Source organism: Crotalus tigris, unplaced genomic scaffold (assembly GCF_016545835.1).
Source record: "Crotalus tigris isolate CLP2741 ecotype Arizona unplaced genomic scaffold, ASM1654583v1 scf7180000017831.1706817, whole genome shotgun sequence".
NCBI lineage: Eukaryota > Metazoa > Chordata > Lepidosauria > Squamata > Viperidae > Crotalus > Crotalus tigris.
In genome coordinates, this window is record NW_024096660.1 from 48230 (window position 1) to 61869 (window position 13640).

General features: G+C 36.6%; 1 long non-coding RNA gene across 1 annotated transcript in view; it reads left to right on the forward strand.

Annotated features, from left to right (window-relative positions):
* Positions 1-5386, forward strand: part of LOC120307832 — a 39506-nt gene extending 34120 nt beyond the window's left edge. Inside the window, exon 2 of the long non-coding RNA XR_005556664.1 lies at positions 3257-5386. This is a non-coding gene — a long non-coding RNA (uncharacterized LOC120307832). The remainder of the gene's footprint in view (positions 1-3256) is intronic.
* Positions 5387-13640: the final 8254 nt, after the last annotated feature.

A 13640-nucleotide genomic window follows, 5' to 3' on the forward strand; every position in this document is an offset into this window, starting at 1 on the left:
GGTCTTTGTTTGCATTTCCAACACTTGTTTGAAGTATTTTTAAACATTTTTGCTAATCTCACTAGTGTTAAATGCCATCTGTAAAACATTTTATATAAGTTTTCTTTATATGCCACTACTTTTGTTAATTTAGCATTTCTTTCCCATAACTTTTGCCAGTTTTCTAATTCTATATTATGTCCAAAGTTATTTGCCCATGTTATCATTGTTTCTTTTACTTGTTCTTCCTCCATCTTTAAGCTTAACAGATATTTATAGAGTTTCTTAATCAGTTTTTCGTCTGTTTTTGACAGTATCTGGTTGCATTCTGTCTGTTCCTTATGAAATCCCATTGTTTTAACATCTTTTTCATATCTCGTTTAGATTTAAAAGTATGGCTACCATGATAGATCAATACCTTGTTCTTGTAAGTCTTGTCTGTCTTTCAATATCCCTTCATTGTCCAAAATATCTTTATAGGTCACAATTTTGTCATAATTAATTAAATTTGGGTAAGCAAGTGCTTCCATTGTTGAAAGCCATCCAGGTATCTTGATATAAATTTTCACTTTTATTTTTTCCCATTCTAAAAGAAGTGGTTTTGAAAGTTTCTATGAATTTTATTCTTCCCATACCACAGAAAGGCATGCCACCCAATATTGTAGGTCATGCTCCTCTAGGTATAATAGTCTTTTATCTCTAAGCATTATCCATTCTTTAAGCCATGTTAATATAGTTGCTTGGTAGTATAACATCCAGCCCAGCAGTCCAAATCCTCCACTTCCTTTCGCTTCTTGTAGCATTTTCAGTCTGATTCTAGCTTTTTTTCCTTGCCAGATAAATTTCAGTATTATTGTATTTAGTTCATCAAAAAAGGCTTTTCCCAGTCTTACAGGTATCGTTTGGAATAGAAAGAGTATTTTCGGTAAGATATTAATTTTCACTGTTGCTATTCTCCCCAACGTTAAAAGTTGTAAGTTTTTCCATTTTTCCAAGTCCAATTTTATTTTGTTTTATCAATCTTACATAATTATCTTCTTTTATTCTTGCACATCTTGCTGTTAAATAAATTCCCAAATATTTAACTTTTTTAACTATTTGAAGATTTGTTTTGGGGTTTTTTTGCTAGTTGGTTTTTTTTTTCTTTAGATTTTTTGTTAGCACTTTAGTCTTTCCTCTGTTTATTTTCAACCCTGCCACTTCTCCAAATTTTTCTATTTTCTCCTTAGGTTTAATGCTTGTTTCAAGTGGTTCTTCCAATATAAAAACCGTCATCTGCAAATGCTTATAGTTTATATTTTTCATCTTTTATCTCCAGGCCTTTAATTTCTGTATCTTGCTGGATGTTTCTATTAAATACTTCCAGTGTTAGTATAAATAATAATGGAGATAGTGGACATCCCTGTCTTCTGCCTTTTTTAATGTCAAAGTTTTCTGTAAAATCTCCATTTACAATTATTTGTTTGTTTATAATAAATTGTTTTAATTACATTTATAAAGTTTTCTCCAAAGTCCTTTTCCTCTAGTTGCTGAAACATAAATTGCCAGTTTACGTTGTCGAACACTTTCTGTGTTTCAAGAAATATTAAAACCATCTGTTTCCCTGGATGAATTTCATAGTACTCTAACACAACTAGAATCATTCTTAAATTATTTTTAATCTGTTTTTTAGATAGAAAGCCATTTTGGTCTATATGTATAAATTCGGTCAGAAATTTCTTTAGTCTTTCTGCTATTGCTGAGGCGAAAATTTTATAATCTACATTTAATAACAATATTGGTCTATAGGAGTGAGGGGAAACCTTTTAGAGACCGAGTGCCCAAACTGCAACCTAAAACCCACTTATTTATCGCCGGGTGTCAGGTGGGTGTGGCCCACTGGATGGGCATGGCTGTGGTGGTCATGGCAGATTGGGTGGGTGTGGCCAAGGTGGGTGTGATCACCTCAATATTGCTCATGGGGAGGGACACCTGTGGGGGCCAGGCAGGATTGGGGGAGATCCAGGGAGTCTCTGGCAGGTGGGGCGATGGGCAGGAGGTTCATCTTGCGGGGTGAGGCAAGGCAAGGCGAGGCAGGGCAGGGCAAGGGTGCCATTGTCACAGGGCAAGGTGAGGCAGGGGCCGGGGCGGCTGCTGCCTGACACCATCGGGCCCTGCACAGAGGCCAGCATGCGCATGGGTGCTGGGATGCATCCGGCCATGTGGGATCACAGCGAGTTAGCGGGCAGCTGGTTGAAGAGGGATGGTTGCCATCTCCGGGGCATGGCACACATGTCGACAGAGAGGGCTCTTAGTGCTGCTTCTGTTATGCATGCCATAGGTTCGCTACCACTGGTCTATAGTTTTTTATTTGCATTAGATCAGAGTCTTCTTTGGGTATTTAGGTAATATTGGCTTCAGTGCATGTATTTGGTATTTTAGCCTCTAAAAGTATTTCATTGCACAGATCTTTCAATATTGGGCTTAGTATATCTTGTAATGATTTATAAAGCTCTGCAGGTAATCCATCTGGACCTGGAGTTTTATCATATTTTTTGCCTTTTTATAGTCTCTGTAATCTCCATCATTGATATTTTTCCATTTAATATGTTCTGAATATTCTCTGAGATTTTTGGTAAGTCTGCTTTTTTTAAATACTGCTGTATTTTTTCTGTTGAGATTTCCTCTGCATTGTAAAGTATCTCGTAATATAATATTTCTTTTAATTGTGTCATTTTGAAACACAATGTGCTAACCATCTCCCCAGTTTGTTGGTATTTTCAAAAAAGAGGAGCATGTTGTTTATTGAACTTTAATAATAGTTTCAAAAACAAAGATGATGTGTAGGAGGCCTGGTCAAGTATGGTTGGCAACATACAAGGAGTTTATAGCAAATATGCAAGCATTTTTATCAGTAGATAAATTCTTGTGAGAAGCATTCCTGAATGTGGAAAGTATTAAAATGAGGATATTCTCTTCTCAGATTGCAAGATACCTTAAGATGCTTCCTGGCAGAGCATGTGATGCAACAAGTGTATCACTTAGTTGAGAAACCAGGTGCTGTAAATTGAGGAAGTCTATAAGAATGTAATTGTGTGTGTGTTGTGTGTGTGTATGTGTTCCTGTAATAACTCCATAAAAGTGAGATGGATACCAAACAAATTTAATAATAAAATAAAATAAAAGCATGCAAAATAAACAGGGAAGAAGATAATTAATTCCACCTTTTTGAATAGAGTGCTGAGTGTATTTTCATGTTAAAATGTAAACCAATTCTCTTTCTTCCTTTTTATTGTAGGAATCTGAACTTTTGACCATGGAATTTGATGAGACTGAATTGAACAAAATGTTGAAGAAACTTTCAAAGATTGAAGACAGCATTATTTCTCTGACCCAAAAATCATCCTGATTTTTCACTTAAAACAATGTTTGAGTAATACTAAGGTTGACCTTAATTATATGTGTAGATTATCCTGGACATCATGCTGTTCTAGCAGCAGTGTTTGAAAACTTATACATAAATATGAGATCAAAGGGGGAGGCGGGGAGGTAACTGAGGCATTCAAACTGATGTATACCTTAAAGCAAAAGAACATAGCTAGATTCACTGAAATAAAATGCTCCTCCAGAAAAATGTAGAATTTGTACAATAAAAGAGCAAATATATTTACCGTATTTTCCGGCGTATAAGACGACTTTCTAAAGCATGCAAATAGGCTCCGAAGTCGGGGGTCATCTTATACGTCGAGTCATCTTATACGCCAGAAATTACGGTAGTTTCCGGCATATAAGATGACTTTCTAGGCATGCAAATCGGCTCCGAAGTCGGGGGTCGTCTTATACGCCAAGTCGTCTAATACACCGGAAAATACGGTACCTTTTCCATTACTGACGTCACTATGTGGTTTATTCATCCAGCCACTGAAAAGCAATTTGTAGCAGTAGCTGCTGAACATCTGTAGATCCAGGAGAGGGAATTCCATAAGAAATATTCTTTTGTTTCTTTATTTCTCTTCATGTTTTCACCAGTTCAAAAAGGGTTGTTACTTGAGGAAAACATTAAAAGTAGTGTATTTTAGTTTCATCTTCCCTTTCTGGAACATTGTAGGAAAAGCAGATTCCCATTCTAGAAATAATTATTTAGTTATTAATTGACCCACTAGGGTATGACAGATCTTCCACTTCTGTGGCACAAAACTAGCCATAAGCATTATAACAAAAAGGTGGTCATTTTAAAAAAGCTGTATAGCATTCATTAGCAATAGAGAGTAAATACTGTATGTTTTCACAAAGAGTTTTCAGCATTAACTGTTTCATTATCTCAACAGTGTGGTATTGAGTACTATAGAAGTTACTGAAAATGTAGAATATATTGACCAAACTTTAAAGAGAAGGGGATATCAACTCTAGAATGTTTTGGTGTTTACAATCTAAATTTTTTTTAATGCCAAACTATCTCCTCTTCCATTCAGTTTCCTTCTGCTACTCAACTTGGCCCTCTGTACAACAGATCATATTTTTAAATGTTGCCTTAGAAACTAGCCTTGAAAAGTTTCTTCCAGAACACTTGCTTTCCACTTGACGATACAGCTATTGAGGGTTTTTTCATGTCTTGTCTACCAAACTATCTGTACAATATAGAGCATCTCCTTTTATAACAAGCAGTCATATTCCTATGTGGTGATTTCATGCCATAGTATCTGCCCTGATATTAATTATGCACTATAAACTAAAGCCTTCTCAAATGAGCTTCTCAGTTATCTTTGTGTATATCTGAATAAAAGCTGCAATAGCTCTTTTTAGAAAATCAGTAACTAGAGGGGTACAAAAATATAGCAAATGTCTATCAAACTCAGCTAATTTGCAGTAGTTTATCTATTACTGTCTTTTTTGTTCTCAAATCCTATAAACACTGTAACCAAGCTCACTAATGTTACAATTAACATTAAAGAAATACAGTTCTTAAAGAACCATGTATTGCATGTATTTACCATACACATATGTATGATTTTCTCATTACATTAATGGCTTATTGACTATTTGTAGAAGTCCAAACATAAAATAACTCTGCACTTTAAACTGCCCTTCTTCAGCTTGATGTCCTCTGAAGACCTTCAGATTACAAGCCTCAGAATTTCCAACCAGTTATAAATTACAACCCCCAAATTTCCCAAGGGCATGTGGTTAGAGAAAGTTCTTTTAAAGCATAGTATTTAGCCTCTGTTCAAAATACAGTTACATGATTTACATAGATGTTATTTTCATTTAGTTTCATATATGTATTAATTAAGATGATTTACTTCTGCTTCGTGTGGTTGCTGGTGAACATGGATATAAAATGGAAGTTTTCTCTATATTATTTGTAAGGTAAGATATTAGGGTTTTTTTGTTTATCTGAATTTTGGAATTAAAACCTCATTGCATTCTTCTTCATTTTTTAAATATGTTGTCTTTTCCATTACTGACATCACTGTGGTTTATTCATCCAGTCACTAAACCTTGTTTTCCTACATTACTTACAGTTCATTGCCACCTTAGTGTCCTTGTCCTATAAAAAAAAACTTTATCTTGAACTATTCTGTAGCTGTTTGTTTTAGTTTTCTGAATATTTTCAGACAAAAGCAAGGAGGGAGGAAGGGAGGGAGGGAAGGAAGGAAGGAAGGAATTATCCAACCAAGACTTCAGTTCTTAACTTATAATAATAGTCCTCATTATTATGTATTGAAATACTAGTTATTTTTGAAATCCTATCTGCAGGAAAATTTTTGGTGTATTTGTTTTTTGTTTGTTTATTTATTATTCTATGAAGTACAATGTCCTTGTTTTCTCTACTTCTAATGGCAGAATCATGTCTATCATGTTTTGTGTAATCATACAAATAATATATTTTAAAGCTTCAAAACATATTTATCAGTCTTCTACATTTAAAAAAAATATTTTTGTTATGATACAGTTCCTGAAGTTCACACTTGTATTTTTCCTGAACCTTCACTTGCTTTTTCCTCTGCTTCCTGGAATTTTATATGGGTGTGTATTCTAAATATTTAGAAAGAATAGCTTAGGTTAGCCGAGGACAGTTATGGTTATTCACGTATAAAGCCTTTTAAGGAAATAAGTTAATATGGCAATAGCAGATTTTGGGTAGGCCAGTGTCCTTTTCCAGCAGCCAATCTGGAAGTGCATTTCCTCCATCAGATTATAATGAGGAAAAGTAATGGGAATGTTTCTAATTTTGAAAAAAAAAACACATTTTGGATTAGATGGGTGGAAGAGACTATGAAAATAAATACAGGCAGAAGATATAAATAGAGAGCATGGTATAGATATAGACAGACAGCCTCTACAGAGACTAATTAGGAACTACATTTCAGCTCTATGCTATACTGGTACTTGTGAACTTCTAGATGCACCTGGCTAACATTTTAAATATAGTATTTGCTTAAAGGGAATACCTCACTATAATTTAATTGGGCATGCCATGTGCAGTGATCCCTATTTAAAGTTTCTGGATGCTATTGAAAGAAATTGAGCTACATCTCAATCATTCTGTTTGCTTCATATAAATTCCTATAGTAATAGCCATTCCAGCTTCTGAATTTCTGCAGATCTACTTCCAAGAAAGCAAATATATTTTCCAGTGCTGATTGAGGAAGCTTTGGATATGTTGTAGATTCTTGACTAAAGGGCTGAAAACACACATATAAACACAAAAAAATGTGGGTCTAATCCCATGATGTGAGAACTTCATTGGTATGCCACAATTATTTCTTCCTATACTGAGTTTGGATGATATCTCTTCCCCATCCCTCCTTGAATTTCATGCAGTCTAGTCTTTTAAAAGAAGAATTAGATCCTGGTTTTTGGAAATTGGTGATGCCACTTGGCTATTACTCCCAGTCTTTCTTCAGGTTCTTCCCAATGCTCTAGGAATACAGTATGTACATTTGCCAGGGTACAGCTCCTGCTCAAGCTTTTTGTGGATCTAGAATGATCATCACCATCAGATGAGTTAGGAACTAGGGCTGGCTTCTGCCAATGGACATGAACTGCTCCCCTTTATTGCAGGCATTGTTGTGGACCTTGGCAAACTGTTAGGCATCTGCTGCTTAGCTCTCTTCTGGCAAGGCTGTTAAGCTGCTCCAGCTATCCCAAGTTTCTCTTGCAATTGCGGATGCTCTCCACATGCATCCTTCAAGTATCAGTTTCCATCTCCTACACCCATCTTACATCCTACTCAGCTTTTATGGGCTGCCTATCCAGGTGCAGAGAGAATCCTGGAACAGACTGAAGGAAGAGCCTTTCTGCAGGTATAGGTGGGCTAAGTGTACTAGTCTCAATTCTTTGGCTTTGGCAAGTCCAAATCTCCATTGTCCCCAGAGAGTGGCTGAAAAGAGCTCTGTAAATAATTTGGGGAGGAGGCCTCCAGAAGTCCATATCCACGAACAGGCAAATGAATAGATCCTTAACTATTGCCAAGACTTGCCTTGCCAACAGGAGTGTGGATAGAGGCTGTGCTACAGCTATGGCTCCACAGAAATTTATCCCAGCACCTTTGTTTCTCACCTTTCAAAGGATACTTTCATTGCTCCACCCTTTGGAAATTGACTAAAAATAGAAGGCCAGTATAACACTGAATCAAGGGGAGAATTTGTCTCAGAAGAAATGTGGGCTGATCTGCATGTTGCAATTAGCTTTTCACATAGCTCTTATTCTGAAGTATATTTTTATAATATCCTTTTTGGATGTACTTATTCAACCTTTTGTCTGTTTTTGGCTTCATTTCCCAAATAAACCCTCAAGAATCTCAAATTCACAGCATCTGAAGCTTTTTAGATTAAAAAAATACAAATAAAATAAATGGTATAGGTCCTTCTGGTATACTCTATATTCATATTCAAGCAAAAATACAGCAAAGGATACATCAAATATTTATCCTTGGAAATTAAAATAACATGCAATGCAATAAGATTCCCTTTACAATTTAATTGCTTCCAGCAATTGGTAAGAGATTCAGATGCAAAAGAAAAGAAGAAAAAGAGGAATAGATGTCATATGAGCAAAAGTCATAGGGTTTAAAAACATTTTTTTTTTTTAGGGAATGATAACATGCTGTGATTAAGTAATAAAGATAACAAAGAGCAAGAACAGACATAGGGAATAGAAAGAAAGGACTGCAGGGGCAGACTTAAGAGAATAAAGTGGCCCAGATGGGTAGTGAAGCTCCTTTTGACCCAGTTTTCAATCCAACAAGTATTATAGGATTTCTACTGAGTTTTGAAAGGAGCTACAATTGGCTTGAAAAGTGTTGGCTGTCAACTGTATCAGCCCTAAACTGCATCAGATTAAAAAGTGCTGAAATAGCACAATACATTTTGCTTTGCTTTGTCTTGTTTGGGTTTTGTTTGGATTTTAAGCTAATTTTTAAATTGCATTTGATACTTTCACTTGAAAAAAATGCTTTCTGACTTTCCATTGGTTAAGATCTTCTAATGGTAGGAGATAACATATTTCCTTTTCATCAATACTGCCAATTTAGTATTTGTCTCTTTTTCCATGAGAAGTGGGGAAATCTTGTGGAAGACGCTTAGTTAAAACGTTACTAGAAGATGTAAATATGTAAGATGAAGGAAGATGAGAGATACACATTTTAGGCAAAATGTTTGACTGTGTGACATTGTTGCAGAATGCATCCCCTTGATATGTATGCACTGAAGGTCAGCTGGCTGTGATGGAATAGGGAGTGGTATCTGGATACAGACTGGCAAACCAGATAGGGAAATCAGGGAGATTTCTAGTTGCTCACAGTTAAAATAACCCACATTTTTATATTATCCCTGCATAATCTGATGATTATCCATGTTAAAAATGGAAAGTATTTTTTCCAGCCTATGCTCCAATAAGTGACATGCAATTTAATCATTAATCCATGTTTCAGTTTAATATCTTTCTTTGAAATGTTCATGAAAATAAGTGTCAGAACCCATATTTCAAAGGGGTTCTTTCTAATTCTCATTCTAACTCTATTCTTTCTATTCTTTTGGGTTCTGCCATACTCCTGGAAGGGAGGGGAAAAGATGCTGTGGGCTGCCTCTTTGTTCTTTCTCTATTGCTACAATGTAACTCTTTCACTTTCTCTGCATACACACTCTTTGAACTGTCCTCCTTGATGTCAACTAGAAAGTGGGGGGAAGTACCTCCGGGCATCTGGCTTATCTCCTGCTTGGAAGGGAAAGTGCGAAGACCCAACAAACACCACTTTAACCCTGAGTTGGACTAGCGTTATCAGCATTTTCCCACAAAGGACTTAGCACCTGGGGATTGGCCCATTCAAACTGACCGGATGAACTATTGGGGTGGGGTTTGCTTGGGACTCCTTTAACCTATTGATCTGAGCAGGAAACCCTCAGATCCTGTCTATTATGCCTGCTATCAGCTTCTAATAAAAGTTCCTTTTGGAAGAAACTGCTTCCACGAGTTCTGCTTTCTTAGCATAAGGTTTTGAAGTGGGCCCTGACAATAAGAGGAAATGTTAGCAACAACATATGCCTCAATTTGGAATCTTCTAAGTGAATTTTCCATCAAGTTCCATCATTTTCACCACATATTCCTCCATTGTGGATACTGCCGAATCTTTTCTTCTTTGTGCATATAATATATTTTCACTGCAATCAACATATTCAAAAATACAATAATTATTTTATTCCTCTTAGTTATTAGTGTAATAAATTTATCTTGGGACTGGTACTGGAATTCCTGTACTGGAATTTTATGGTTTCCATAATGGTCTTGTTTCAAGTATTAACAGTTACATATTAACATACACGTAGCTGGAAGGATACTGGATCTTGTTTTTATTTCAGAGTGGATGAGATATTCTTTGAATATGGAAGACATTGACATCTTTCTTGTCATATTTATTTACGACTCTGAGTGGCTTACAAACATTAAAACCAGCACACATTAAGGTAATAAAAATAAATAACAATAATAAATATCATTAAACATGGGGATGAGGGCAACACAAAGCACAGAGAGAAATGTAAGATCTTTCCTAATCCAATAGCCACCTCCACAATGGTGCAGTCCATTTGGGGTCCCAGGTCAACTGGTAGAGGTCTTCTGGCCCTTATGAAAGATCAGAAGGGTGGGTACAGATATAACTTTGGGGGGGGGGGTGTACAATGATCCAAAGGGCATGAGCCATACCAGTAAAGGCTTTTCAGCCAAAAATCAAAAAGTTTTGACTGACAAGTTCCGCAGCAAGTCCCCTCTGCCAACACAGGTGAGGTGAACAAGTCCCATTGAGGTGAGACAGTTCTTCAGATAACTAAGTTAGAAGTAATGAAGTCACTTTCTGATTAAACTGTAGACTGCAACCACGATGGACCTCTATAAAGGCAGTCAATCCATTAAACAGTCCCCCCATAATTGAATCCTTACATTTCCACAGGGTTCTTGAGATTCTCCTGATAATTTGGCAGACAGGTCTGTGCCTGGTTGATGTCTGGAATACCAGGATGATTAATACATTGGATGAAATTGCCCCTACAAGGTTTTTCTTATTTGCTGATCCTGTGAAGCCATCTGGTCCTTGGATGATTTGTGAGAGATTCAATGACTGAAAAGACTATTTCAACAACTTTGTCCCCTATGTGGTTCTTGGTGGCCCATGACTTGGTGATCCTCATTGCTCATAGTTTCTACTTGAGCAGCAGGTGGAAGCTATGATCAATTTTGGCTGGTATGCCAACTCTAACCTTATCAATGCCTGCAAGCCCTGGATTGTTTATACCCTGATTACTGCAATCACTCTGTGTGGGACTGTGTTAGAAGAAAATTTAAAAGCTACAACTGATGCAAAATGTGGCAGCCTAGTTAGCTGAGGAAATCTATAGCAGAGATACAGCCATCTTGAGGTTACTGCATTACCGTTCAGTAGGCTTCTTCATTCAATTCAAAGTGCTGGTTGTAACTTGTAAAGCTATGTATGTATTGTATGTATGTATTTTATATAGGAAAATTTACATGATCGCCCAACTCACTTCCAGTGACTCCAGATGGTTTACAAGAATAAAATCCCAATACAAAAACTATACAAAAAAAGCAAAACCCCATCCCCACCCCCTTGGCGACAACAATCAAACAAGCCACTTGATGGGTTCCATATCATTCTCAGCTCATTGCAGAACCATGTTTTCAGGGCCTTGCGAAAGTGTCAAAATAGGAGCTAATCTTATCTTTGCAGGGATGATGTTACACAGAAAGGGAGACACTATGAAGAAGGCCTTTCTCCAGATGGATCTTCTTAGGAGCATTCCCTGTCTCCCTGCTCTGGTGGGTCAGGTAAATATGATTGGGAGAAGACAGTCCTTCAAATAATCTGGTCCCAAGTCATTTAGGGCTTTGAAGGTGAGAACCAGGACCTTGAATTGGACCTGGAAGCAAATCAGCAGCCAATGCAGCTCCCACAAGGAAGGTGACACGTGCAAATCTAGACTTCCACAAAACCATGCAGGCTGTCACATTTTGAACCAACTGAAGCTTCTGAATACTTTTCAAGAACAGACCATGTAGAAAGTTTTGCAATAGTCAAGATGGGAGGTAATTAGGGCATGGGTAACTGTGAGCAAGGATTGTTGATCCAAGAATGGGTGTGACTGATATACCATCCACATTGTGCAAAGGTCCTCCTGGACACAACTGCCACTTGCTCCTCAAGCAAGAGTTGTGAGTCCAGGAAAAAACCCAAATTACATACTAGGCCTGTCCCATCCAAGACCACACTGCATCAGGCTATATGGGGTATCATCTATACTAGTACTATTCTTCCTACCTAAACAGTGTCTGCCAAGAATTTTCAATCCACCAGAACTTGGGGCTAGTTGGGATAGTGGGCTTCCTCTGTATTAACCTCAGTTCTCTGGAACAAGCTGGCCAGAGTTATTATCTGCACCCTAATGGAAGACGATTGTGTTTCAGTGAATCTTTGGTCTTTAACAAAAAGCTATGGATAACACTGACAGTTGTTGCTACTATTATTAACGCTAAAGTTGTAGTTTACTGGAAGGTTGAGTCTTCTTTTTGTAAACTCACCAGAATTTATATTAATTGGTGTGGTACATAAATCTAGAGTAAATAAATGTTTCTCTGTTAACTATGAAGGTGATTTGATAAAACTGGTTTCTAATCGCTTCTGATACCAAGCATAGGTTTTGCTCTGTTCTATGTGGCTTTTCTTCTTTGCAATTCAATAGGTTAAAAAAAGCGAAGTGAATCTATGGAACTGTAAAATGGCAATTTCCCTTTTCTCACCACTCATGTCTTGTCATTTCAAACATAAACCCAATTATGTCTTTCTCCAGATATAAGCCACTTTTGGAGACAATAATTGTTAAACGTACAGGATGAAAAGAAGTAAAGAAATACAAGCTTGATTACAAACATAAACTGAATTGTCCCTCTTTTTTTCACCACTCCTTTCTGCAGGGTGAAAAAATTGAGTGCTATTTTCAGCAACCAAACCTGCAGTGATTTGAACATGCAGGGGTAAAAATGAATGAAACTCAAAGTAATATATTTATAATTTCTCTTTATAGCAATAGTTTGTATTCTAAGACAAAACTATCCCTATTGGACAAAATATTGTGTGGTGAGTGGCTTAAGAATATGTAGAATATTTTTATCATCATTATTAATAACTTAAAGAGACTCTCTTTTTACTCCATCTATAAAATCACCTTCTTTTATAACAATTAGTTAAGTCAGAATTTTCTGGTTTTTCCTGCTGGCCCTAACAACCCTTCCAGTTATATTTGAATAAGGTTAAGTATTCAGTAACTCATTTTCTTGTAAACGTCGCTTTTCCTTAAAGAAAATTTTCCATTTCAAGAATGATAAATTTTCCATCTATTTGTTTTTATTTTTCTGCAGCAGGAGAATCAGATTGCATGAGAATAATTCTGTTCATATGCCCATTTTTGACACCTTATACCTGCCTCTCTTCATATGAGTTTTCCTATGTTGTAATCCTAAAATTAATACTCCTCCTTCAGAGAAAGGAGACTGATTCTTGGAATAGAAGCTCTATACGGCTCAAGACACAAGTGCTTTGTCAGGCTTACCAAAATCTGGCCCTAGTCATTCATTAATCATATTCAGGGCATATTTCTTTCAGCTCAGCTCCTCAAAGTACATATTTTTAAGTAATCTGTGGAATTGAGGATGTTTGTTTGCAAAGGTTGTGGAGAAGGGATGTATCAGTCAGCTAGAACCCTGAATGCTGTAATTCCTTCATAAACTGACTTGCTTAATAAGCAGCTGCTGAAAAACATTCTGTCCGCAGCCAATAGGACAGCCTTTTTCCTGCTTGAACATGGAAAATTTGAAACTGGGTAGAAAATAGGTCTGGGTCATTAGCATGCCCTTGCTCTCCTCTTATTCCTGCCATTGAACAAAAAAAAAAAAAAAAAAGACTGGAAGATCATTTATTTGCATTCTCTGAGCAGGAGGGACAAATGTATAACATGAGACTTCCACTGCATGGAAGTCTTTTCGAAGCTTGTTATTGTATTAATTTTTCAACCAGGAAAATTCCCCAAACTTTAACACTGATCTAAAGAAATATGGTTTTAGACTTCTGATAACAAATCTTGTCAACCAGTAACAAAAATAAAATCAATTGC